The sequence below is a fragment of the Camelus dromedarius genome, chromosome 30, assembly GCF_036321535.1.
Source record: "Camelus dromedarius isolate mCamDro1 chromosome 30, mCamDro1.pat, whole genome shotgun sequence".
In the NCBI taxonomy this organism is placed as follows: Eukaryota; Metazoa; Chordata; class Mammalia; order Artiodactyla; family Camelidae; genus Camelus; species Camelus dromedarius.
The window spans coordinates 4,397,982-4,422,121 of record NC_087465.1 but is presented as its reverse complement, the minus strand read 5'-3'; the positions used below and the strand labels follow the sequence as shown (position 1 = coordinate 4,422,121).

The window sequence follows — 24,140 nt, the reverse complement described above, 5'->3', positions numbered from 1 at the left end:
AGGCACAGACAGTTAGGAAGAGGACCCAGAAAGATTTAAAATCAACTGAGGAAGTGCCTGGGAGTGGGCGTGGAGGGCTGACCGTCTTATGGGGAAGAGACATCACTCTGAGTGGTGGATGTTACAGGGGCAAATACGGCTCGTGATGAAAGCATGCCAGCAACGAACAACCTCAGATCTGAACAGACGGCCTCCTGAGGTAGGGAGACCTGGCAGCAGCGAGTTTACTGAGCTGAAAATGCAGCCACACTCCCTTCCCAATGTTTCATCCTAACATGCCACCTGGACCAGTACCATCGCCTTGCAACCTGTCTCCCGACACCCAGACTGCCAGTCTTCCGCGTGGCAGCAAAATCTATATTTTTATATCGGATTATGACCATGCCCTCCTATTCCCCCACTCCTATACCTACTCTCAGTGGCTCTCCATCCTCTTTAGGGTCAAAGCCAGACCCGACTCAGGCTGGCAGCCCGGGTATCCTATCAATTCAAGGAGGGGCATCTCCTGCCCTCTCCCCCTTCTGCACGGTCCCCAGCGATTCTGAACCCCTGCATGATGCTCTTGGGGGCCACCCTTCCTCCTGGCCTCACACTGCAGGTGCCACTCACGGCCTGAGGGACCCCACGTGTCCTGATGTGTGTCTGCGGGCTTCAGCCCACTGGGTGTTCGCACAGCTCGGACAATCCCTCCTTTGAGACACGATCCCTTGACCTCCCCAAGCTTTAACCAGTCCCTCCTCCTCATGCCCTGGCGCCTCACCGGTCTCCAGGAACACATTCAGCCCAGAGAGGAAGGTTAGTTACAGCTGTACCTCCCCAATAAACCACGCCCTCCACTTGGTTATCTTAATCCCAAGACTTAAACCCTAGGATGTCAGGATGTGACGCTCCGTAGATATTTTTAAACAAGTCAGGGATTCCAAGAGGGCCCAGGTCTGGTGTCCTGTCGGATCTTAGACCCAGCAGCATGCATCACAGTGGGTTATGTAGAGAGTGAGCTCAGGGCACATGCCATCTTCCTGAGGCTGCAGAAGACAGAGTTGACAGCTCTCCAAGGATTCCAGGCAGCCTTATGTCGGGACACAGAACTGGAACCAAAATGATTACCTACTGGACGCTCTTGGGTGTTTGTCTATCAGCTGGGTTTAATCCTGCCTTCACAAACTACGTGATCTTGAGTAAGTAAACCTCTGAAAGCCCAGATTTTCTGGTCTGAGAATGGAGAGAACTGTAGCCCTTACCTCAAAGGTCACTGTGAAGATTAACTGTCAACGTCTCACAAAGGAGGTGACAAAGGATTCAGGACACGGTGCTTACTCACTAAATGGGGGCTGGTCGCTCAGCCATCTCTTCCCACCAGATCTTCACCAGCAAATAATACGTACCTGGGTGTTTCGGTGAAAATGTGTCAAAATGACAGGCACAGGGGAGTCACCTGATTATGAGTCATTGATTTCTAAACATTCTAGGAAATTATCTTTTATTTCCAAAAAGGCAGATTTATACAACTGGACATCTCCTTGAGGTTCAAGCTAAAAAGACCTCGCTGACATACCCCTCGCATGCTGTGGATTCACCTTAAAAGAGGCCGTTTATGTGCTCCAAGAATTAATTTATTTGGACTGAGTTGAAACAGATCCCTCTATTTCTCTAGGCTTCACAAAAAAAGAAAAAGCACACTGGAAAGTCTCATTAAATTCACTCAGATGTAACCCGTCACTTTTGCTCATTGATTCTCTAGACACAATAACACTTAGCAAACCCACGTAGATCCAAGATAGAAATTTCTCAAAATGTCATAACGGAAAAACCTGTAAGATGCTGACTACAACGTCAGTGTTGCAATTTTTTTTTTTTTTTTTTTTTTAGGGATAAAGACACCTAGTTCCAAATAATACATTTTAAAAGAGTGTTGCACGTCTCAAATGTTCATTTTTAACACTCTTCAAAACGGCACTGACACACAGCTTATTCTAGAAATACACGTTTTTACACCTAGCACATTATTAACTGATCCAGTGACGAACGTTGTCATTTTCCAGGGTTTTAATGATCATGAGGCAGTAGCTGGAAATAATATCTCATTGAGAATAGATTAGTAAAATAACAAAGCAAACAGAGTGTATGGTGGTTCCCAGGCTAACATCCCAGCCGCAGGGGGGTGGGACTGTTACTTAGATGCAGGAACATGAATATAAATAAGGCGGTTTTGACATATTCTGTGGGACTAACATGCTTCTCTGGGAAAAAAGAATAAAGAAGCCTCCTTCCTTAAAAATGTTTCAGACTTGTGCAGCACTAGAGATTTCCTAAATCCAAAATATATTAAGAGATGTTTTCTTTTTGGTCAGCACGGTTCTTCCAAAGTCATTGTACTTCTCACATCATTTACAAAAATAAACTCAAATTGGATTAAATGTAAGACCGGAAACCATAAAACTCCTAGAAGAAAACACAGGAAGAAAACTCTTTGCCATAAATTGTAGCAATATTTTTTGGCTCTATCTCCTCGGGCAAGGAAAACAAAAAGCAAAAGTAAACAAATGGGACCTAATTAAATTTAAAAGCTTTTGCACAGCAAAGGAAACAACTGACAAAACAAAAAGACAACTTACTGAACGGGAGATAATATTTGCAAACGCTGTGTCTGATCGGGGTTAATATCCAAAACACATAAGCAGCTCATACAAGTCAATATCAAAATAACAAACAACCCAATTAAAAAATAGGCAGAGGATCTGAATAGACATTTTTCCAAAGAAGTCACACAGACGGCCAACAGGTCCATGAAAACGCACTCAGCATCACTCATGATTGCATGACGGAAGCGCAAATCAAAACCACAATGAGGTATCACCTCGCACCTGTCAGAATGGCCAGCATCAAAAGACCACTAATAACAAATGCTGGAGAGGCTGTGGAGAAAAGGGAACCTTGTGCACTGTTGGCGGGAATGTAAATTGGTTCAGCCACTACGGAAAACAATATGAAGGTTCCTCAAAAAAACTAGCAAAACAAGATCACTGTATTTCTTTATCCAGCGGAAACCACTGTAGAAAACATGTATTTTGTAGTTATTCAAATTTTTATGTGCAAAATTCCTTACTAACCTATATTGTGAAAAATATTTCTTCCAAGAAAAAAAACATAGGAAGTTTTCAATTTTTCTACTGTGGTAAAATACACTTAACATAAAATTTACCATCTTAACTGCTTTGAAGTGTACAGGTCAGTGGTATTACACACACCAGAAGGCTGGACAATCATTACCACCGTCATTTCCAGAACACTGTTTATCTTGTACAACTGAAACTCTAGACCCATTAAACATGAACTCCGACTCCTCCTCTGCCAGCCCCTGGTAACCACCATTCTTCCTGTCCCCATGAGTCTGACTAAGTAGCTCATATTAGTGGAATCATACAGCATGTCTTTTTGTGAGTGGCTTACTTCACTTAGCATGATGCCCTCAAGGTTCATCCATGTTGTAGCATGTGTCAGAACTTCTTTCCTCTTTAAGGCTAAATATTATTGCATTGTGTGTATCGACCATGTTTTGGTTAGTCATTCATCCTCTGATGTACACTTAAGTTGCCTCCACATGTTTGCAATTGTGAATAATGCTGCTATGAACATAGGGGTACAAATCTCTCTTCGAGACCCTGCTTTCAGTTCTTTTGGGAGTATACCCAGCAGTGGGACTGCTGGGTCACAGGATAATTCTACTTCTATAAATTATAATTTTTAAATGACTATCTATTAAATAAGTCACCATGGCCCTTGAAAAACAAAAATAGAAATTATGTAATAGTACTGAAATAACTCTAAACATCATGCCAAGAAATTATGTCAACAAATCTCTGTTTTCTGCTATGATTACAAACTGGCAACTTTCCCGCCTCCCAGGCATCTCTAAATGCCAAATAGGAGAGAGTGTAGATGAGATTCAAGTCTCCTCTTTTTTTTCCCCCCCTTTAAAAAAACTGGTCTGCACAATAACAGTCAGTGTTGGACTACAGGCGTTCTCCGTCTCCCTCAAGCTGTTTGAAAGACACCACGCCTTGCGCTCATCAAGCACGTGGGCCTGGCTTTCCCACGTTAGTTTTCTGGTCCTCAGGAGACTGGATCTCTGTCTCAAAGCCCTGAGGTTTGGGGCTCTCCTGTCGAGGCGAGAAGTGTAACTGGAGTCCCCTTCAAGTGCTTTCCAGAGCAGGTGGCAATGATTTCAGGCCAAAGAATCTCTACTTTTAGCTTTCTCTAAAAAAAAAAAGCTATTCATCTTATTAATAAGCAAGTGGAGAACAGTGCTGACGTCAACACTAGGATCTTCTGCTGACCCACAAAAACTAAGCGCGATGTTAATCAAATGGAACACAATCTGTTGGGCAGTTTTTTATTAACACTTAAACCCAGGCTTTCTGGAGGCATCGTATTTTATATTATTTCACTTTTTTAATCATGGTAAAATACATACAAAATTTACCATCGTAACCATTTGCAAGTGCCCAGTTCAGTGGCATTAAGTGCACCGACACTGCTGTACCGCCATCACCACCAGCCATCTCCAGAACTCCTCATCTCACAGAACTGAAATTCTGCACCCATTAAGCATTCCCTTCCTCTTCCCCTCCCCCCCAAGCCCCGCACGCACCACTCCACTCCCGGTCCCTGTTCCTCTGACTGCTCGCAGTCCCTCCCGTAACTGGGGGGTTCGGTACCTGTCCTTTTGTGACAGGCTTACTCCCCTCGGCACCACGTCCTCCAGGCTCATCCACGGGGAACACGTGTCTTCTGGGCACGTCTCACTCCTCATGTCACTCCTACAGATGCAGAGCCAGGTGCTTCTCACCCGTGAAGCCTTGTGCATGGAGGGGAAACCATAAATCACCCTGTTTGTGACAGCAGGGGTCTGGCTGCGCGCGCAGCCTCATCCAGAAGGTCCGGGGTCAACAGCACCACAGGAGGCTGCTCTCAGCCCCCACCTCCCCGGGCACCCCAGAAGCCTCCAACGCTGTCTCCCGGTCCGGCCCGACAGCAAGAGGAGGTGTGACCCAGGCTACTGGCGCGTCTGTAAAGTAAGTCAGGGTAAGGTTCCCCCGAGGACTGAACTTTCATATTTGATGTCTGCCAGGGGCTGTCTTTAGGGCTTCGGGGAAATGAATGTCAACATAAATGACTGGCGGAGAAAGATGGACACTTTGAGGAAACATCAAATTAATGGCTCCATTACATTTCAGGCAGTTCTGTGATCTGAGCAGTAACAAAAAATTGCATGATAAGAAAGACGGCTTGCTCCATAAAATAGAGCATTTATTATATGATCTTTGGTAGCATTTTGTGGCTGTTTGGCTGTTTTATGTAAGCCTTATTTTTCCAACTAAACTGTATGTTTCACAAACACAGTCTTTGAATTATTTCATGTCCATCGTGTCCCGTGCTTAAATCACTGTCCTTAATAAAGTAGGTGTTGAATAAAATACTACTGGTTGATCAAAAGCTGATTGATAGGACCATCTAAAACATAAAAAAATTAATTGATTAATCATCCCAAAAAAGTGTTACACAGGTAGTATTTATAGCTTAGTGGTAAAATGTGTACGTTCTACAGTCAAACAATCCCAAATTTGAGTCTCAGTTCTACTCAGGGTTGTTCTGAATTAAATGACAATACATTTAACACTATCCGCTTGAATCTGAAATATAAAAATATAGTAAATCATCAATTACCTTTCCACCATTAGCAGTAGTGGTGTTATTGCAATGGACTGAATGTTTGTGGTCCCCCAGAATTAATATGTTGAAACCCTAAACCCCACTGTGATTGGTACTGGGATGTGATTAGGTCATGAGGATGCAGCCCTTAGGAATGGGATTAGTGTCCTTACAAAAGAGACCCCAGAGAGCTTCCCCACCCCTTCTGCCAACTAGGGACAAGATTGTTGTCTACGAACCAGGAAGCCGGCCCTCACGATACATTCCGCCTGCATCTCGACCTTGACTTCCTGATCTCCAGGACAGTGAGAAATACATGTCTGCCGTGCAAACCACCCAGTCGGGGGAGCCACGCAGACAGGCCACGGCAGCCGCGATGCACTTTGCACCTGTATCTTTACCTCCTCCTGTTTCCTGAACTGCAATTTCATACCTGAAAAGGAGTTTGTCTCAGGGTAAGTCCTAGAGAACAACGCTTGGTTTTATGTTTTATTCCCTTTCAGATATCCTGTTCTGTTACCAGGAAGCAGTAACCAGTGGTAGCGCATTAGAACAGCACAGATATCATGGATTTTCAGTCTTGGGAAAAGGAATAATTAGAGGAATGCCACTCGGTACAGTCAACTGGACGCTGATCATCTGTCAGTGTTTCCCATTGGTAGAACCCATTCAGAATCCAGAGGGCGTGGCAACTCACCGATGGACTTCCTACTTCTAGGCACTTATTACAAAGATGCAGGTGAGACTTCTGCTTCCAACTGGGATACAGAGCATACGGAAGGCCTTGGATATCATGGTAACAAGAAACTTCACCTGGACAAAATAAAAACGTAATTTCCTGTGCATCTAGGGAAGAGTAACAAACACAGAGAAGGCTCGATGACCCTAATCTGAACAAGAAAAAAGCGCTCCACAGGTGGGCTGAATGCCCACGGAGGTTCCGTACCCGTGCCCTGCTAGCCCGGCTCAGGGGAGGAGAAGCCACAGAGAGAGCCGGCGGGGACCGGAGGCCCCGACCAGCCTGACAGTGCCAGCTGGCAGAACAGACTGGAATCCGGAAGAACGACACATGCAAAAGCAAATTACCTTTCCGACAAGTCTTCCGACCTACCTCAGCCCCCAGAACTACCTGAGCAAGTGACAGCAGGAAGTTTTGAAAACCGAGAGAAATCAGTTCAAACATTTCCGTGATGTTTCCATCTCTCAGTTCACTGGCAAGTCGAAAGTATCTAAAGCTGTTGTCCAACCCTCTCCGAGCTCAAGCACTGGCAAAGATTTAATTAAAAAAAAAAAAAAAAAGGCAGATTAGGTGAACTCAAACTAGTTAAAAGTATAACTCAGACTATGACTCAACATGTGTTTCAGGTGAGTCTTATGAAAAACCAGTCTTCTGGGACATTATGCTGTACGCTAGAAACTGACACATTGTAACTGACTCTATATTTCAATAAAAACAAACAAACAATAAATTGCTAACAATTCCAAAAAAATAAACAAAAAGAAAGCAGTTTGCATGTAACTCTTCCGGTTAAGTCTTCACATTGATGCTCAGCCCTGCATTCACCAGCCGCACGACCTTGTGCAGTCAGTGTCTCCCTCACTGCCTCTCCTCTGTAAGATGGAGACATCCCCACCTCGCAGGCGTAAGGGGAGCAGAATAAAGCCTTAAACCTGGTAGCTGCTCTGGGCTCCACCGAAGGAATGGATGAGAAGAGACTCATGCACCACATACTCACAGCATGAAGTCCAAACTCTGGATCTGCCATGCCAGGTCTCTCCATTCCCCGACTCTTTCCCCAGCTCAAGCATTTCACTTTATAAAGCAAATCTAAACTGCCAGAGGTGCCCCAGACCTGCCCTGCAGTTTCCTGCCTCAGTCCCTTGACCTGGTCCTACCCATCTGGCTAGAATCTCCCTCTGAATTTCACCCCTGACTCCCCACCACCAGCCAATCACATCACCTACCTAGCACCCACCTTTCCTTAAGAGGAAGGTAGGTCTGACTGGGCTCAGATCGGACCTCCAGGAAAGCCTCCCTGGGTGTGCACCCTCTGCACCTTTCAGGCTGAGCTCACTCTGCCCACAGCATCATCTTCTGGGGGGCACAGGACATGAAACCTGGCATTTTCTGGTGCAAGGAAGCACCTCAGGGCAAACTTGCTGAGTATGTGGAGCTGGGGAGCGAGCCAGCCGGGGACACCATGAAAGGTCACCCTTCTGGTGCTTCCCTAGCCAAGAAGTTGACCTCTAACCCAAACAGTTCAAAGAGCGCCAGGAAAGGCCCCAGGTGAGGAGGGACCGAGCCCCTTCTTCCCACCCACTGACAGCTGCACCCACCCCTCTGCCATGGAGCTGGGACCCCTGGATGCAGCTCCTCCAGGCCCCACCCTGCCTCCAGCAACCCCTGGACCACAGCCTCCTGAGACACCTGAACCCCACCGCCCAGAAATGTGAGGATGAGAGGCCTTTATCATTCGGGGGACACTAAGTTTTGGCGTCACTTGTTATATAACAATGGATAATACAGATTTTACTTCAACCCTTGGCTTTCTTTTTGTCCAGTGTAGCCATTTATCTCAGTGTCTATTTCACAGATAAAACCATCATCAAAGGGGCATAAAGAATGCATGTTCTAATTCCCTGCGGCCACACTCACCAAAGAGACACCAGACCTCTCGGATTCTAAAATGGTTTAAAAGGTAGCCTAGTTTCTATTCAGATAAAGTGGGTCAACTATATAATTAAACCATAAAAATAAAATGAGCTGAATGATACAATAAGAAATAGTTCCATTTTCTGTGAGTTAGATTTGTTTCCAAATAGCACTTATTTTAATTATAGAATACACATTTCACTAGATGTCACTTTAAATCCTCATAACTTAAAAAAATATATACGTTTCTGCTCACCGGTGGGGGCAATCTAACTTAAGGACCTAAGACTAAATTTAGAAGTTCTCTTCACTCATTTCATTTAAATTTAATCAATTTAATAGTATCTCTATAGTAATTTTTATTGAAATAAGAAAAAGAGTTCCAAGAACATAAATTGTATGTACTCTAAAACAAAAAAGAGACAAGCTATCCGGATATAAGGAAGGTCATTAACTCAGCTGAAAAAATTAAAATTCCCAAGAAAAGGATATTATTTTGTAAACATTTTTAAATCTAAGGAAATAAGTACGTTCTCATGGCCCAAAGTCTTCAAGTCAATAAACAAAGATATCTCGGGGTTGGGGGGAGGGTATAGCTCAGTGGTAGAGTGCCTGCCTAGCAAGCACGACGTCCTGGGATCAATCCCCAGCACCTCCATTTAAATAAATAAATAAACTTAATTACCCCCCCCAAAATAAACAAAGATATCTCATACTCACTGCATTTCAAAATATTTTATAAAAACTGAGTATGCTCCAAGAACAGATTTCCATTAATTTTTTTAATTTTAAAATAAAATCTGAAGGTGACAGTTTTACTTCTAAATGTCTTAAAATGTTTAATTAAATGGTGCCCCAGAAAGCAAGTCATAACTGAACTGATATTCTATATACGAAAACGCACGGGGACTTAAGTACAAATAGAAAACGGGCAGAGAAAACCATACGAGCCTGCAGCTCGTTCAGCAGAAGTGCTATATTAAAAATTATCCACTTCGTTCCAGGTTCTTGGAGAGAAAGTCAAAGCCTGTGACACCACAGGTGGTCTCCTCCGGGAGAGCGTGTTAACCCCTCTGTCTTCCCAGCATCTTCCCTACAAGACATCCACCTTCAGTCACCCTCCCTCCCTCCCTCCCGCTCAGGATCCTGCAAAGTTTTCTGGTGCCTGGAGGCTCTCAAATCAAGCACCACGCACCTCTAGAAGGTGACTTTTAGGACTTCACTCTGTTCAACGGTTCAACATCACCAGGGAATGCCTTAAAAATGCAAATTCTCAGGCCCTCCAGGACTCACTGAATCAGAATCTCTGGGAACAGCCCCGCAGTTTGTGTTTAACCCTCCAGGTGAGTCTAGTTGCTAGAGTCTGTGAGTCACTGGCCCAGAACAAGATCCCCAGGAGCCACCTGTGCATCACCGTCACACCAGAGGTGACCTCTACAGACGCCCCAGTTCCCACTCGGACGCGGCACAACCCCAGGCGCTCTGACCGGCCGACAGTGGGGACCGCTGGCCTCTGTCTTCTTGAAGGGCCTTTCGAGGAAGAACTGACACCTGTTATGCCAAGTTCACCCTGCGAGGCCCTATTCTGCTTGGCCCTCTGCCAAGGCAGAGAGAGCAGAAGGCAAAAGCCTGCGCACGGTGGGGCCGGGAGCTTAATGCACAGAAAATCCCTGTTCCCGGGAGACACGCGGTCCAGCACGGGAACCAACGCTCCAGAACTGGAGGCCGGCTCCCTGGCTCCCCTCCCACTCTACTTACAAGCATTTATCAGTTTATTTTGGTGTTAAAGAGAGACGTGACCTTGGTTTCCAGCACTGTGCCCCTGAGAGAGTGCCCTGAATAGACTCTGTTAAATCTACCGTGGAGCAGACTCAGAGTGAGCAAGATGGAATAAACCCAAAATGAGGAGGAAAAAAGATGGTGCTAGAAATGACAACAGCCACACTAGGTTATAGGTGAAGCTGATGTGTGTCTGGATGGAAACGATCTTGGCCTCAGTGGGGACAGAGCCCACAGTCCAGCCCCTCTGGACCCCTCCTTCCCATCCTGCCAACAACCCCTCTAGGCCTGGGGAAGGTGGGCTTGGCAGAAGGCACATCCGAGGGTAGAGTGAACCCCAAGGCCTCTGGGAGCAGCCCCAGGCAGGGAGGCACCAGCCAGGCAAGACAACGTGGGAATGCTAACTCCATCCTGCCAGCTCGGGTGGGCATGGTGAGACGCTGACGCCGGGAAAGGGAGGGTCAGGCTGGCGCGGGGGAGCAGAGTGGGAGCCTCTCTTCCTGCCCACAGCCAAGGTCAGGGCTCTGGTTCACTGTGCACAGACACTAGACCAGCTCTTCCACTCGCCACATCTCAGCTCTCAGCACCACGTTAGGTGGAACTGTAGTAACACCAACCCTGAAGTTTGCTCTGAGAAAGAGAGAGGATCACCCAGGTGACTTCCAGCTCCCTTGCCAGCACAGGAGCCCAGAGCTCTGCCAGCCAGGTACCGCGACCACCCAAACATGCCCAGAGAGCACCCTGTTCATGGCCCAGAGACATAACCAACTCCTCTTTCAGATATTCTACTCAAGAGATGATTAAGTTCTAAGAAACCCTCCCCCCTCCACACAGGACTTAATAAGACTTGCCATTTTTTTTTTTTATGAAATAATATTTTCTTGGGAATTTTAATTTTTTTTTTAGCTGAATTAATGCTCTTCCTTATTTTCAGACAGCTTAGCTCTTTTTTGTTTGTTTTAGAGTATATGAAATTTACATTCTTGGAATGCTTTTTCTTATTTCAATAAAAATTAATATAAATACTATTAAATTGATTACATTTAGATAAACAGAATGAAGACAATTTCTAATTTTGAATAGAAAAAAGTAACCTCTAAGTATTGTTTCTCATCTACAAAAAATACATAAATAAAAAACTGAAAAAGGTGCCCACCGCTAAGCTAAATATTTAATATGAAAACTTCAACAAGGTCAAACATACAACACCTACCTTCCTAATGTAAAGAGTTTAAACAAGCAACTTACAGGCCAAAAGTTACATTAAGAAGGCCTCTAGTTTTACTTTAAACCTTGCTTTCTTTCACAAAAAGATGTGAGATACCTTCAAGAAAAAATAAAATAAAACCAGAGAAAAACAGAAAATTAAAATTTCAAGACTTGGAGAAAATTAAAGCCTAGAAACAGAGGTCAAGATAGAGAAGAAACTGGCCACAATTTCCTTCTAAGTTGCTACAGCTGAGCTTCAATTTGCTTAAAATGTATTGTTTATAATCAAATTATTTGCCTCGCATGTTTCTGACAAGGTTTTAAGCGTGTAAAATGTCGAGCACACTGGGCGATGACAATGCAAGACGTACTGACGTCTCCACCAAAACACAGGGGGAGATGTGGTGCGGCCGCTTCTGGAACGTCCTTCCCCCACCGTGGAGAGGAGGGCGGTCGAGAGAGCTGCTTGGTCAGGAAGGTGATTCCAGGAGGGTCTAAGATCACTCCTTGCCCCCAAAATGTTGCCAACAGCCATTTACCAGACACTTGGAAGATCAAAGTTGAGGGACCCAAAGCAGTGGATGGGTTACATAAATCAGCTCTAGAAAGAATTTTCCACAACATGCCTCTTAGATTGTTAAGAGCTCAGACAGTTCCTAACTTTCAACTGCAGTTCAAAAGCCCTGACCATTATGCAGAATCCTCCACTTGTCTATGGAGGCAGCCACCAGGTACCCAGTGGTACCTAGCCAGAATGTTCTTTGAAAACAACAGTCTGAAGGCCACTCTAGAGGTTAGGGACAATATATCATTAGTCCTTACTCCCAGCACCCAGCACAGAGCCTGAGCACACACGCCCTCCATACACGCGCTCAGTGGTTGTGCTCCGGACCACGGCTGGTGTGGGCGACCTTCCTCAGACCACCAGGACCTGATCAGACTTGACCTCTTCACAGATAACCTTAGTTTATGTTCCCTCACATCACTAAAATGAAACAAGCTCTATGGGAAGCCTGAGAGCATCCCCCAGCCTGTTCCTGACACAGCAATCAATATAAGATATTCTGGGAACTGAGTTCAACGAGCTACAGACACAGACACACCACAGACACGACCACGCCATCAACCACAACTCTGCATTCCCTAAGCTGTCCTCAAGCTCATCAGGGGAGACGTTTCCAGCATGAATCTACATAATTGTTCTGATCTTCTAACCAAAAAAAAAATGCAGTTAGCTTGGCATGCTTTGTTCTTAGTGAAACTATTCTTGCTTTTAGTTATTACTACTTCCTTTTCTACAAGTGCACAGCCATCTGCTTAACACTATGTTTTAAAATCCTGCCAAGGATATGAAGTAACAGCAATGAATTGTAGAATCTAAAACAGCGTCCTCCCAGGGAAATCGAATGCAAGCCACAAATGCGAACTACGCGTGCTATTTTAAATGTTCCTGTAGCTATATTAAAAATCAGAAGAAGCAGGTGAAATCAACTTTGATAATATACTTTACTTAACCCAGTCAGTCCAAGATACTATCATCTCAACATGTAATATAAAAAATTATTAGTGAGCTATTTATACTCTTTTTTCAAGAAAATCTTCAAAATCTGGTATTTTACACTCACAGGATCTCACAGTTCAGGGCAGCCACATATCCAGTGCTCAGTGACCAGTGGCCAGATGTGACCAGTGGCCAGCATACTGGACAGCGAAGGTCCAGGATCTCTTGGCATTTTCTGAAAAAAATCAGAGCACTTGTTTTTTCCTTTTTTTTTTTAATTTTGCTGTTGTTTTAATTTTATATTTATTTTTATTGAAGTATAATTTACAATGTTGTGTTAGTTTCAGGTGTGCAGCAAAGTGATTTAGTTACACGGAGATATATATAGATATCTATCTATCTATCTATCTATCTATATATATATGTTTTTTTTTTTTTTGATACTTGGCACCTCTTGTCTTCCCTACGATCTCTCAGGATATTATCAATAGCGATAGCTTGATCTCATCTACAAACTCCTTCAGCACCTGAGAGGCCACTCGCCTCAATCCTGAGATGCAGGCTGCTCTCCGAGTAGCAGCATGGGTCAAGACTGAAGCAGATATTCATTCACATGAAGCTGCTGGCTTGAATACAATTCACGGCGCTCTATCAGGGCTTGCAGTAGTGATAAGGCAGAGATAAACTTTTATGCCTTTGCATTCAAGTTACTTGAGCATCACAAAAGAGGTGATTGTTTCTTCCGCTTTCTTAATTTAGACCACACACAGTCAAGGAAATAGGAAGGAGGGATGGCAGAAGCCTTTCAGGGTGACCAGGATCCCAGGAAGCAGGGCAGAGGGAACAGCAGGTGCAGGAGCAGGCACAAACCAAGGGCGCACCGTAAACCACAGGTCAGCCGGCTCAGTGGGGAGGCGCTGCTCCGGAAGGCCCAGGTGCACCGTGCCAGCCCGTCCGGCAGGGCAGCGCCTTCCTGGAGGAGCGGGAAGGGGCGGGTAGCCGGTCTTAACACTGCGGGGCTCGGCTCATTCACACAGGCTTGGGAAACGGTACTTTGACAACACGTTATCAAATGTGTTACCCAGTTCCTGAAATGCTTTGATTCTACTACATGGGTGTGCGGTCTATTTTCTGTATCAACTTGACCAGGACTGGAGGTGCCCAGATAGTGGGTTAAACATGGATCTGGGTGTGTCTGCAGGATGTTTCTGGCTGAGATGAACATCTGAATTAGTGGACAGAGGAAAGCGGATGGCCCTCGCAGTGTGAGCAGCCTCGTCCAGTCTGTGAGGGGCCTGAACACAGCAAAAAAAGTGCGAGAGGGAGAGTCGGACCTCTGCCGGATGGGCGAGCTGAGACGCAGGTTCCCTCCTGCCCCACACTGGGGCTGACCCGCCACATCGTCCCTCCTGGGCCTCCAGCGCGCAGACGACAGGTTGTGGGGCCCCCCAGCCTCCTTAACAACATGAGCCAACTCCTTAAAATAACTTTCCTCGAGATGGAGACAGAGGTCCCATTGGTTCTGTTTCTCTGGAGAACCCTACTACGAGGTGTAGTGAAAAATAAACACTATCTGGTAAATGGAAAATCCAAGTTAAAATGAAGACCCTTAAGCATTTCAGACATGAAACGTATGAAGAATCTGAGAACACCTTGCGATGCTGAATTAAAAGGCCGTGCAACGGGGCCTCTCTACCATTAACTCAACCCCACCTAAACACCTTTTGGGAAAGACCCAAAGAAAGGAAACAGCTTTTCAACAGCTGAAGGCTTCACACTGAAATGACTCTGGACAAGGCACATGGAAAGAGCAACTGGGGATTAACAACCAAAAAAGTTCGGTCCTGTGCTAGGAATTCTGAAAGAAAAAATACCTGCAGGGGAAATCCGAGAAGCACAGGACACACGAGCTGGAGCACGTCACCACGGGGTGAGGGCAGGGCTGCTTCTAACGGGGAAAACGCAGCGCCTGCGAAGCTCGCACTGAACACCAGGGTTACAGCTGGAGAAGTGGAGTTCTCATACACACAGCCACGTACACACCCCCCCAGCTACATGACATGTGTGGGGCTCCCATCACTTGTACAGAAAAGTCACTTCCAACCTATTTCCAAACAACACAGGTAGACCACAAGTCCCCTCTAGCACGACCTAACAGAATATTTCGACTTCCCACAAAATACACATGTATACGACTCTAACACTCTCCCCTTTTAAGAGCTGTAAATATAAATTCACTAACAAGAATTAGAAAAAAAAACACTCCATTAAATTAAAGAACTGAGTTACTGGACAGTCTGTCCCCTGAAAGATGGTGGCCACTTTGACCAAAACACTGTAAGAAGGCTTATGGCTACACACCCGAGCCTTGCTGCAGGTTAACACAAAGCCTGCAGAAGCAGGGACTAGTCATGTTCCAAACCCACACAATGATTTCTCTTCTTCCTTCATGGTCACTAAACAAGAACAAAATTTACTGGGAAGAAAAACATCTGATTCTTAAAAATCACAACATTCCAATCAGTGATCATTTGAATGAGCACAGGACAAGGATAGATTAAAAGGATTTAAAAATCCCCAACTCACAGTCAAGTGTACAAGAAACCTCTTAATTCACCCTGTTCTAATCATGCAGTCAAAACACAGTAGTGCTGTCCAGGTTCACCGGTATTTCCCGGTGAGTTCCCAGTTTCCAACTGTCCATTTCTGACCACCACTGAGCACAGTGGTCCCCCGGTAGCCAGGGAAGGGAAGACGGTGAACAGCCTGCACGTGTGTAAATAAATACACACACACATCTAGGATTGTGGAGCGTCTGCGCAAGGATTTGAAAATCCGTCTTTATAGTTTGTTCACTAAACTTTACCCAAAGACTGTTGTCAACAAGCAAGCACTGGAAAAGATTAAAAGCCTGGAGAAGAACATATAAATGTTCTTATTCCTAAAATGGGTACGATTTCCTTTTGAAAAACACAAATAGCATCCAAATCAGTGCACCAACAAAAGTCGTTATAATGGGATGCGGCATCATTAGTAACAAAATATGACTTAGAGACCGGGCGAATAACCCACAGTCCAGACTGCTGGCTGGGCAGGTCCCTGGGATGCCGGCTCCTTCCGCAACTTCTGTGCTGGCTTCCCAGGTGGCCAGAGCACCGAGTCAAGCACCGGCCCCTTTAACAGCCGGTGCACTTCCCCACCACACTCGCCTTTGTGGTTTACAAGAGGCGGGTGCCTGTGAGCTGGCATCTCAGGCAATAGGTAAGCCTCTGGGGACATTCACTGGAAGACAAAGCAGGTGACCCTCTCTGAAACGCCAGGCAAAACGACAAGCATGTCCCACTACCCCGAGAAACCCATGTTTCCAGGTAGAAATGCTCCCTCTCTGCCAAACCCTGACCCCTGACTCTAAGACACATTTATTTTCCTGGGTTCTCTCAAGGCCAACTGCGGGCATGATCGCTGGACTGCGGGTCATACTCCTTGACTAAAAGCCCATTATATTGGAGCACAAAAAACACAGTGGAGAGAACCCTGCCTGAGGACAGGCCTTTGTGCTGTGCCTTCAGGGTCCCCTGGGGGACCTCGTCGTCAGCAGTGTCGTGCACACAGTACATTCAGTATATACGTGGTAAGCCCTGCCATGTGGCCTGGCACCCTTCTGGGCCCTGCGGATACAGCAGCCCACACGACAGTGACTTATAACAACACATAAACAAAGGATACAATTTCCCTTAGGAATGAGGGCTGTGAGTAAAATAAAATAGGACTTCAGGACAGACTGCGGCTGAAGGTGGGCGACCTTAGCTTCAGAGGTCAGAGTGAGTCTCTGAAAAAGATGCCTTCTCACGTGGAGTTTCTGCATGTGACCCTTGTGATGAGAATATACAGAACGCACGGAAGGCCGAATAAAATCCACGAGACAAGACCACCTAACAGCAACCAGCCTCCAGAGGGCCTGGCATTCTGCAAGCACCATCCTCCTAAAACCTCACAGTCATCCTATGAAATAGGTACTGCAATTATCCCCACTTTACAGACCTGGAAACTGAGGTTCCGGAAGCCTAGGTAACTTGCTCAGCTCCTGCAGAGCTGATCTTTGCACCCAGACAGGCTCAACTAGAAAACCTGTACTCTCCCTGTCCCTCGGTAACCAGCTTACCTATTTGCTGGCCTCTAACTAAGCATTTGGCCTGGAGTCCCCATGGCTCTGCCCCAGGCCTCATCCTGTCCTGCTCCCAGTGGTGACACAGAGAGAAACAAAGCTTGGAACTCCCGAGGGACTGACACCCATTCTGATCCAGCAGATGGTGTTTGTGACTCCCCTGGAACAAACCTGGGCTGTCCCAGTTTCCTTGATCTATGGCAGCAACAGTTTGTGGTGCACCTGGAGCGAGAGCCTCTGCAGATGCCTTCTCACGTGGATTTTTAAGCCTCAGAAAGACTACTTACGCAGGACCAGTCTTCTATACCAGCTTCCAATCCAGGGGCAGGCGATTCCCCTACACAAGGCCCCAGGTCCTTCCAAGTCACAGAATTCAACTTGTATTGTTCAGATACAAACAGAAATGAAATACAAATTGGCAAGCCCGCTCAGCTTGAGCTCCAGAAAATATCGTATTTCACCAACTCTAAGGCACATCTATTTTCCCGTGTTAATACCTGAAATCAGGATCCTTGTCACCAAGGGTGGTGTGTCCTAGCTGAGCGGGCAGTTTGCTTTCATTCTTAGTGGCACAGGCGATAATGATGAATCTTCAGATCACTGGTGTGTCAGCTTAGCAGAAATTCGGCATCCTGCAAACATTGATTTCCCGCCAACAACCGGCACTGGTCACAACAGCTTTCTAACCAGCTCCTCGCTCCACTCCTCCTGAATCATTCTCCTCAAGGCAGGCAGAGTGAGCGGCCAAATCTGCAAAGGAGGGCCTGACCCGCCTGTGTCACACCCTCCGGCAGCTCCCACTACATTTATAATAAACAGACACACCCTCCAGGACCTACAGGGAAGGCCTTGCTGAGCTGGTTCCTTTGCTGCTGTCTCCTATTTCCTGCAAAGGCCACAGAGCCTTTGCACAGGCCATCCATCCTCTCTGCTCGGAAACCTTCCATAGGTTGACTTTCTTTTTCACTTGTCTCAGCTGAAGCATCCTCTGTGAGGCCCGCCCAGACCACCCAGCCCAGGTAAGAGTGCCGCTCTCATTCCTGACTGCAATTATTACTGCTTCAAAGCAGCTTTCCACTTTTGTTTATTTTGCCCCACTTCACACTGGAAAGCCTTAAAGAGCCACTTAAAGAGCCACTGCATGCCAGGTGCTGGGACTAGGCAGTGCCCAGGGATGGCAGGGAAGGCACTGCCTGGTCCCAGCACCTGGCATGCAGTGGATCCTCTATAAATATCTGTTTAATATAACAATCATAACTGAAGAAATTACAAAACTGCATTATTTCACAAAATCATTTTCTTTTCATGACATTCCAGTCAACAAGACAAAAAAAAATTGCTGCCAAGAATGACCATTTTGAAGGATAGCAGTGATGCTTCCTGAAAAAGACAAAAAGATGAAACAAACTTCTAGTGCGGCTCTGAGGAAAAAAATTCTTTGCATCACAACAGAACTAGTCCAAAATTTCCCATATGCTTCTGAATTGTATTTTTAAAAGCCCTATCTGGAGCTGGACAATTTCAAAACACACTGATCTTGCTCTGATGTATAAAACAGCACAGAATTCTTACAATTCTTCTAGGAACCTGTCTGCCAAATGACATATTGTTTCCTTTGGCTGAGTATTCACCTTTGAACTTCTCTCTAAAGTGTTTACAATTTTAAAAACTCATCTTTAGCGCCAGTTTCAGTTTAGAATTGTTTAATCATACTGGGAAAAGGAAGTAATTTGTTTCACCGACTAACATTTCCTTAAAAAAAAAAATAATAAAACAAGACTCATGCCTTTAACTCCTGTGCTATTATGTGATTCTCTTTATGCGACTCAAACTGCAAAAAATTAAAAATGTAAACATCACATGCAGGCCCTTCTCACAAGTAGGAGGGAACCTAACATGTCAGGAGAGGAATGAATATGCATGATTTAAGTTCATTAATTTTGTGTCACAAAAGATCACGCAGGAACAAAACCAAGTTTAAAAACAGGATGAAATGTATTCTGCAACACATTTCCTTGCCCATATCTAATTGCTTGTAATTAATTGTTTAAATCATGACATCCATGAACAATGAAAAACTAAACTGCTAACTACTATTCTCCAAAATCTTCCATGCAAATCTTCCCATAACTTATCCGGTCAAAATTCACAATCAATGCTACGCTTAGCTTCTTTGATAAACACTTCGGGCGTAGTCTGTGTTCTCTTCTGAGCCATTCTCAAGCATTGCTTTTGTGTATTTCTATGTTTTCAATACCAAAGAAGACCACCATTAAAAAATTAAATTAGGCTCTGGCTAAACTGTTAAAGTTTAAAAATTAAAAAGCAAAACAGAATAATGAATATATGGAACGGGGATTTGATCCAATGTTCCATTAACCATCAACGTCCCCTCTGCTGCATTTCAGTCATGAAAATGAATAAACCTCCCTCCACCCAAAGGAAAGTAAGTCACTGAGGGGACAGGGGAGCTGGGACTTTCGCCAGATCGCCTGGGCCACAAAGCCAAAAACAGACCAGACATGATGACTTCATAATCTAAGCCATTTGCATTGACCTTGACTTAGTCCTGTCATTGTTATCCTCAACCCTCTGAAAATAAGCAACTTTTAACAAGGTGTTATGAAATCTTAGGAGGTCTCCTCTGAAAATTAAAAACAGTTTAATTTCTCCCATTTGGAGCCCTTTAATGCCCAAATGCTACTCAGGCCATTCAAAACATGTCACTGAGTTCCGAAGAAGAGATTTGTGGGGATCGGACCCAAAAAGAATGTCGTCAAGGCTTTGCGAATGCACAAAACAGGGGTTCTCATGCCATGGTGATGGGGCAGGAAGACCCAGGCACTCCAGGGCACCCACATACCTGGGTGAAGATCGCAGCTTTGCTACTGAAGAGATCTGTGACTTGGCTGAGTCACCCTGCCTCACTGCAGCACAGAGATAACAGCCCGAGCCCTGTGCTGGGGGAGCTAGGAGACTGGACCGGCACCGCCCTGGGACTGGGCCAGTTCCAGAGCCGGCCTGCAGAGACACCTCAGAGCACAATCCAGAAAGCCCTCACTCCGAGCGCACCTCCCCCTTCCTATCCTTGGTGCGACACTATAGGATGAATATATTTTTTTGTAGATGAGTCATGGCCCTGCAGAGCTTCAGAGCCTTCATCCTGAATCTCAATTCTCACTGCATCACACCGGGAGTCAGCATAATGGTAAAAACCAGAATAAATGAGAATTCACCCGAGGAAGCTGTTCTCGTAAATAAAGTCAAAAAGCAAGTAGGTTCCTTAGCATGTGTTTCTCTCTCCTAGACGTTAAGTATTGGGGGGAAAAAATCCAGGTTAGCTGGAGATCCCCTAGGCTCAGACCGATCAACCTTACTCTGTTATGGGAAAATAAGAGGAAAGGGTACAGTCGATTAAATAATATAAAAACAATGTTTTTCTTAACACTTGGAATACCATGATTTTCAGAAAGAAAAATCCATAAGTAAAGAGTCTTAAAAAGTTTAAAATACAAAGGACAAACTTTTAAAATATTTTATTCCTAAGAAGATTGTTCGACGGTGTCAGTGCAGAGAGAGTACGGCAGGCTAGATGTCGGTCCCTCGGGTTCTGCTTGACCGCACACGCGCCCCGTCCACCAGCACTGCTCACAGCGCCACCTACCGCCCCACTGTGCCTCCAGCAGCCTTGGCTCTGCAGGGCCCCAAGAGTTAACCCCAGGCATTTGCTTAGCTAAGTAAACTGTTCAAGAATGAAAAAGATGTCACTTCAAAGTTAAAATCGGGGAGGCAGCGGGGGGGCTCAAAATGAAAGTAAACTCCTGGCAATCTTTTAAAATCCAATTAGCACAAACATCATCTTTCGGTTACTCACCCATGACAAGCAGTTTTTATTTTTCTTAGCTAGTTACACTATAAACCCTGCTCTGAAGATTTTAAAGCATGGGTAAGAATTCTAGGTGCTGGGTGATGTGTATACAGCACAGATATTTACCTTTCAGTACCTTTTGACACTGGGAGTTTCCCAATTGCTGTGCTAGCTGCAACTAGAAATTGAAAGTATTATTCCAAACCTATAGAACAAGGGGGTTCGCGAGGGGGTTCAGAGCCCAGGCTTCTCCTAATGCCTAGGCTTCTCCTTAGTCAATTAGGCCCATAAGGATAATGAAGTCTCACTATGAAATGAACCTGGATACCACCGGGTAAAGGGCTGTGTCCTCATCCTGACGGATCCACCACATACAGCACACAGCACCACACAGAAGTTCGTCGGTCATAAGCAAAACAATAACCCAGCCTCAATTCCGGTCTAAAATTAAGCCACAGATTTAAAACAGACCACGATTTAAAAGATTTGGGATGTAAAAACCCCCAAACAACCGTCTTCCAAACCGAAAAAAACCCCACATGGACTGATAATAAAAATTAAAAATAAAGCCAGCTGACACCTACCTAGCACCATGTTCCAGACACTATCCTAAGCACTTTGCAGATTATCAGGTTGACAAAATACCATTTACAGTAATACCACAGATTAAAAACTATAGGGTAATCGATGAGTCGTTCCCCTCTCGGAAGAACTCTGGCTCACCATTAACTCGCCCTTACATTAAAATAACTCTGCTTAATAAATAGTTCACTTGAATGACCGGAGGTAGTGATTCACAAAATAAGTACAAGTTAAGGCAGGTATTTTCCATGGAATGACTCTCAGTATAAACTGGTCTTGGAGGAAGGGGGTAAATAAATATCCTCACTACCAACAGGGGAAATGAAGAAAATGGAAGTCATACTATTTATATGGCCAAGAATGCTTATTCTATCATATTCCCTTTCTCAAAAGCAGACCAGTTTGTAGTCCTTACCACGCCAGCCATGCAGTGTTGTCACAGATGTGTGCCAAATTTTGCACAGGGCATGACCGTGAGGAAAAACACAAGGCTGGCTTGGACCTCGGGTACGAGAGCAAGCCGGCTTCTTTCTGTGGCTCAATAAATCTGAGTAACAGCTTGAAAGGGTTAAAAAGCCGGGCACCGGGGGTTTTCTTTCCACTCTACAGAATGACTGAGGCATACAGGAAAGTTCTCTCCGCTTCCCGCCACCCCCGACCCCCAGCCTGCATGGAGGGCGAGCTGTCACTGCCCCTTCACACGCCGCAGCTCCGGTTCTAACCAGCATCGCAGGGCACCCGGCCGGGCAGCAGGCTTCGGCGGCTTCCCACAACCTGCACGCGCTTGGCTGCCAAATTCCGAGCCCGTCCGCGGGGTGACGGGGGCACGAGTGAGCCAAGGATAGTTTAATTCTGTGTCAAATCTCTATGCTTTCAAAGAAAGTCGAGACAGTTGAGACCACGGATGGAGCTGGAGGTGGGTAACCAAAAACAAACTTTCTGAGCCTCTGAATCTGCATTTCTGGCCAGAATTCCCAGCCAGCGATTAGGAGATACTGATACGCCCAAAGTACTTGGCACCCGAGATCGGAAGCCGTGCGAGGAGACCTGGCCGAGGGGAGCCCCCGTCCCTCGCCCATCCCTTCCTCCTCCTCCGGAGCCCATCGCCCGCGCCCCGCACGCCCACCCCCGCGCCGCCGCGCTGCCAGCGCGCCCGCCCGGCCCCCGCCCCGGCCTCCGCCCGGCCCTCCGCCGCCTCGGGGCGCGCAGCGAGCGCGCGGGGGGCGCAGGGAGGCCGCGGCGCCGCGCCTCGGCTCGCGGCCCGGAACGCCGGCCGGGGTCCGCGCGGGCCAGGCGGCCCCCGGGCGGGGCTGGACGGAGACCCAGGCCGGCTGGGGAGCGGCAGGGGCGGACCCGGCTACTCTCCCGCCGCGCGCGGCTTCGGCTTTGTCCGCCATCGGGGCGCGGCGCGGCCACCCGACCCGGTCCCCGGCCCCCGGCCCCCGGCCCCGCCTTACCTCAGCCGCGCTCCCGGGGACGCCGGGGACGGAGAGTCGGGGCGCGCGAGGGACGGGGTCCGGGCGGCCGGTGCCGACCGAGGGCGGAGCGCGGACGAGGCGGGCCGACGGCGCCCCGGACGCGAGGCCGTGGAGCGCCCGGCTGGCGGCGGCCGCGGCGGCTCGGTCTGCGCCGAGTGGGAGGGCGCAGGCCGGCTTCGCCCGACAGCGAGGGAGGGAACTTGGAGCGAGTTGCGGCGGCCCAGAGCGCGTGTCCCCGCGGGGTGGGCACGCCCCCAGGGCGCCCCGCCCCCGGCCCCACCCCCGCCCGCACCCCCACTCCCAGCCCCCTCCCCCATCTCCGACGCCTCCCTTCCCTCTCACCCAAACCCCGCCCCTCATTCCCACCCCAAGCCCCAGCCCCCGCTCCCCGCCCGCCCCACCTCCAAAGCCCTCCGGCGCCCCACCCCCACTCCCACCCCGGTGAAGAATCGCGCATCTCCACCGCCGGAACCCCCAGGCCTGGAGCCTGCCCTGTGAACGTGATAACCCCACCAGTCAACCCATCCGGGAGCTCTTGGTGCCTGACAACATTCTCTGCGGACTAACTTTCCTACACTCAGATGGACAATCTTAGTATTTGTAGAGTAAATTTCTGAAGGCATTTTTAAGGCTCCCGAAAAAGGTTTGAAGAAGACAGTAGAGAATATAGAAAAAAAAAAAATCTCCAGCACAAGGTACTGTCCTTAGAGTATGCGCCAGCTGATGTTTCAAAATTAAGTAAACCATTTTGGGATGTGGCCTTATTCATCTCATAATGAGGGGTTTGGTATTGCTGTTTTTTTTGTTGTTTTTTTTTTTTTTTTTTGATTTGCTTAATAACTTGGTTGGGATTTTGAAGGTTTTTAATTGTTTTGGGAAGATTAAACCCATTCTCGTTTAGTTTTTTGCTACTGGGAATTCTAAAAGATAAAACCCTGTATTTATCAAAATGGTTGAATTTGAATAAAATACCATCTCACAACATAATTACTTCTCTAAAGTAGCAGCAAAAATTGAATTTATATCTTTCATACATTTGAAATACATTTGCATTCATCCCATCTTCTCAGAAAGATCATCTATATTTGAATTGTGTGACTTGTTTTCATTCTAGTTCAGAAATTATCAACTAAATAAAACTCAGGCTCCCATAGTAAATTTTTGTCTATTTACAAGAGAACCATTTTAAGAAA

The 24,140-nt window shown here is 46.4% G+C and overlaps 1 protein-coding gene across 2 annotated transcripts in view; it reads right to left on the bottom strand.

Moving 5' to 3' along the window:
* The window catches only part of FAM110B (family with sequence similarity 110 member B), a 116,149-nt gene extending 93,090 nt beyond the window's left edge, over positions 1-23,059 (bottom strand). The window contains exon 1 of one of the 2 annotated variants that reach the window (XM_031441594.2): positions 22,927-23,059. The gene's annotated coding sequence lies outside the window, so the exon portion shown is untranslated. Of the gene's footprint in view, positions 1-6,409; positions 6,566-22,926 lie in introns of those variants that run through there. The other variant, XM_064480827.1, reaches the window with a different exon arrangement.
* Positions 23,060-24,140: the final 1,081 nt, after the last annotated feature.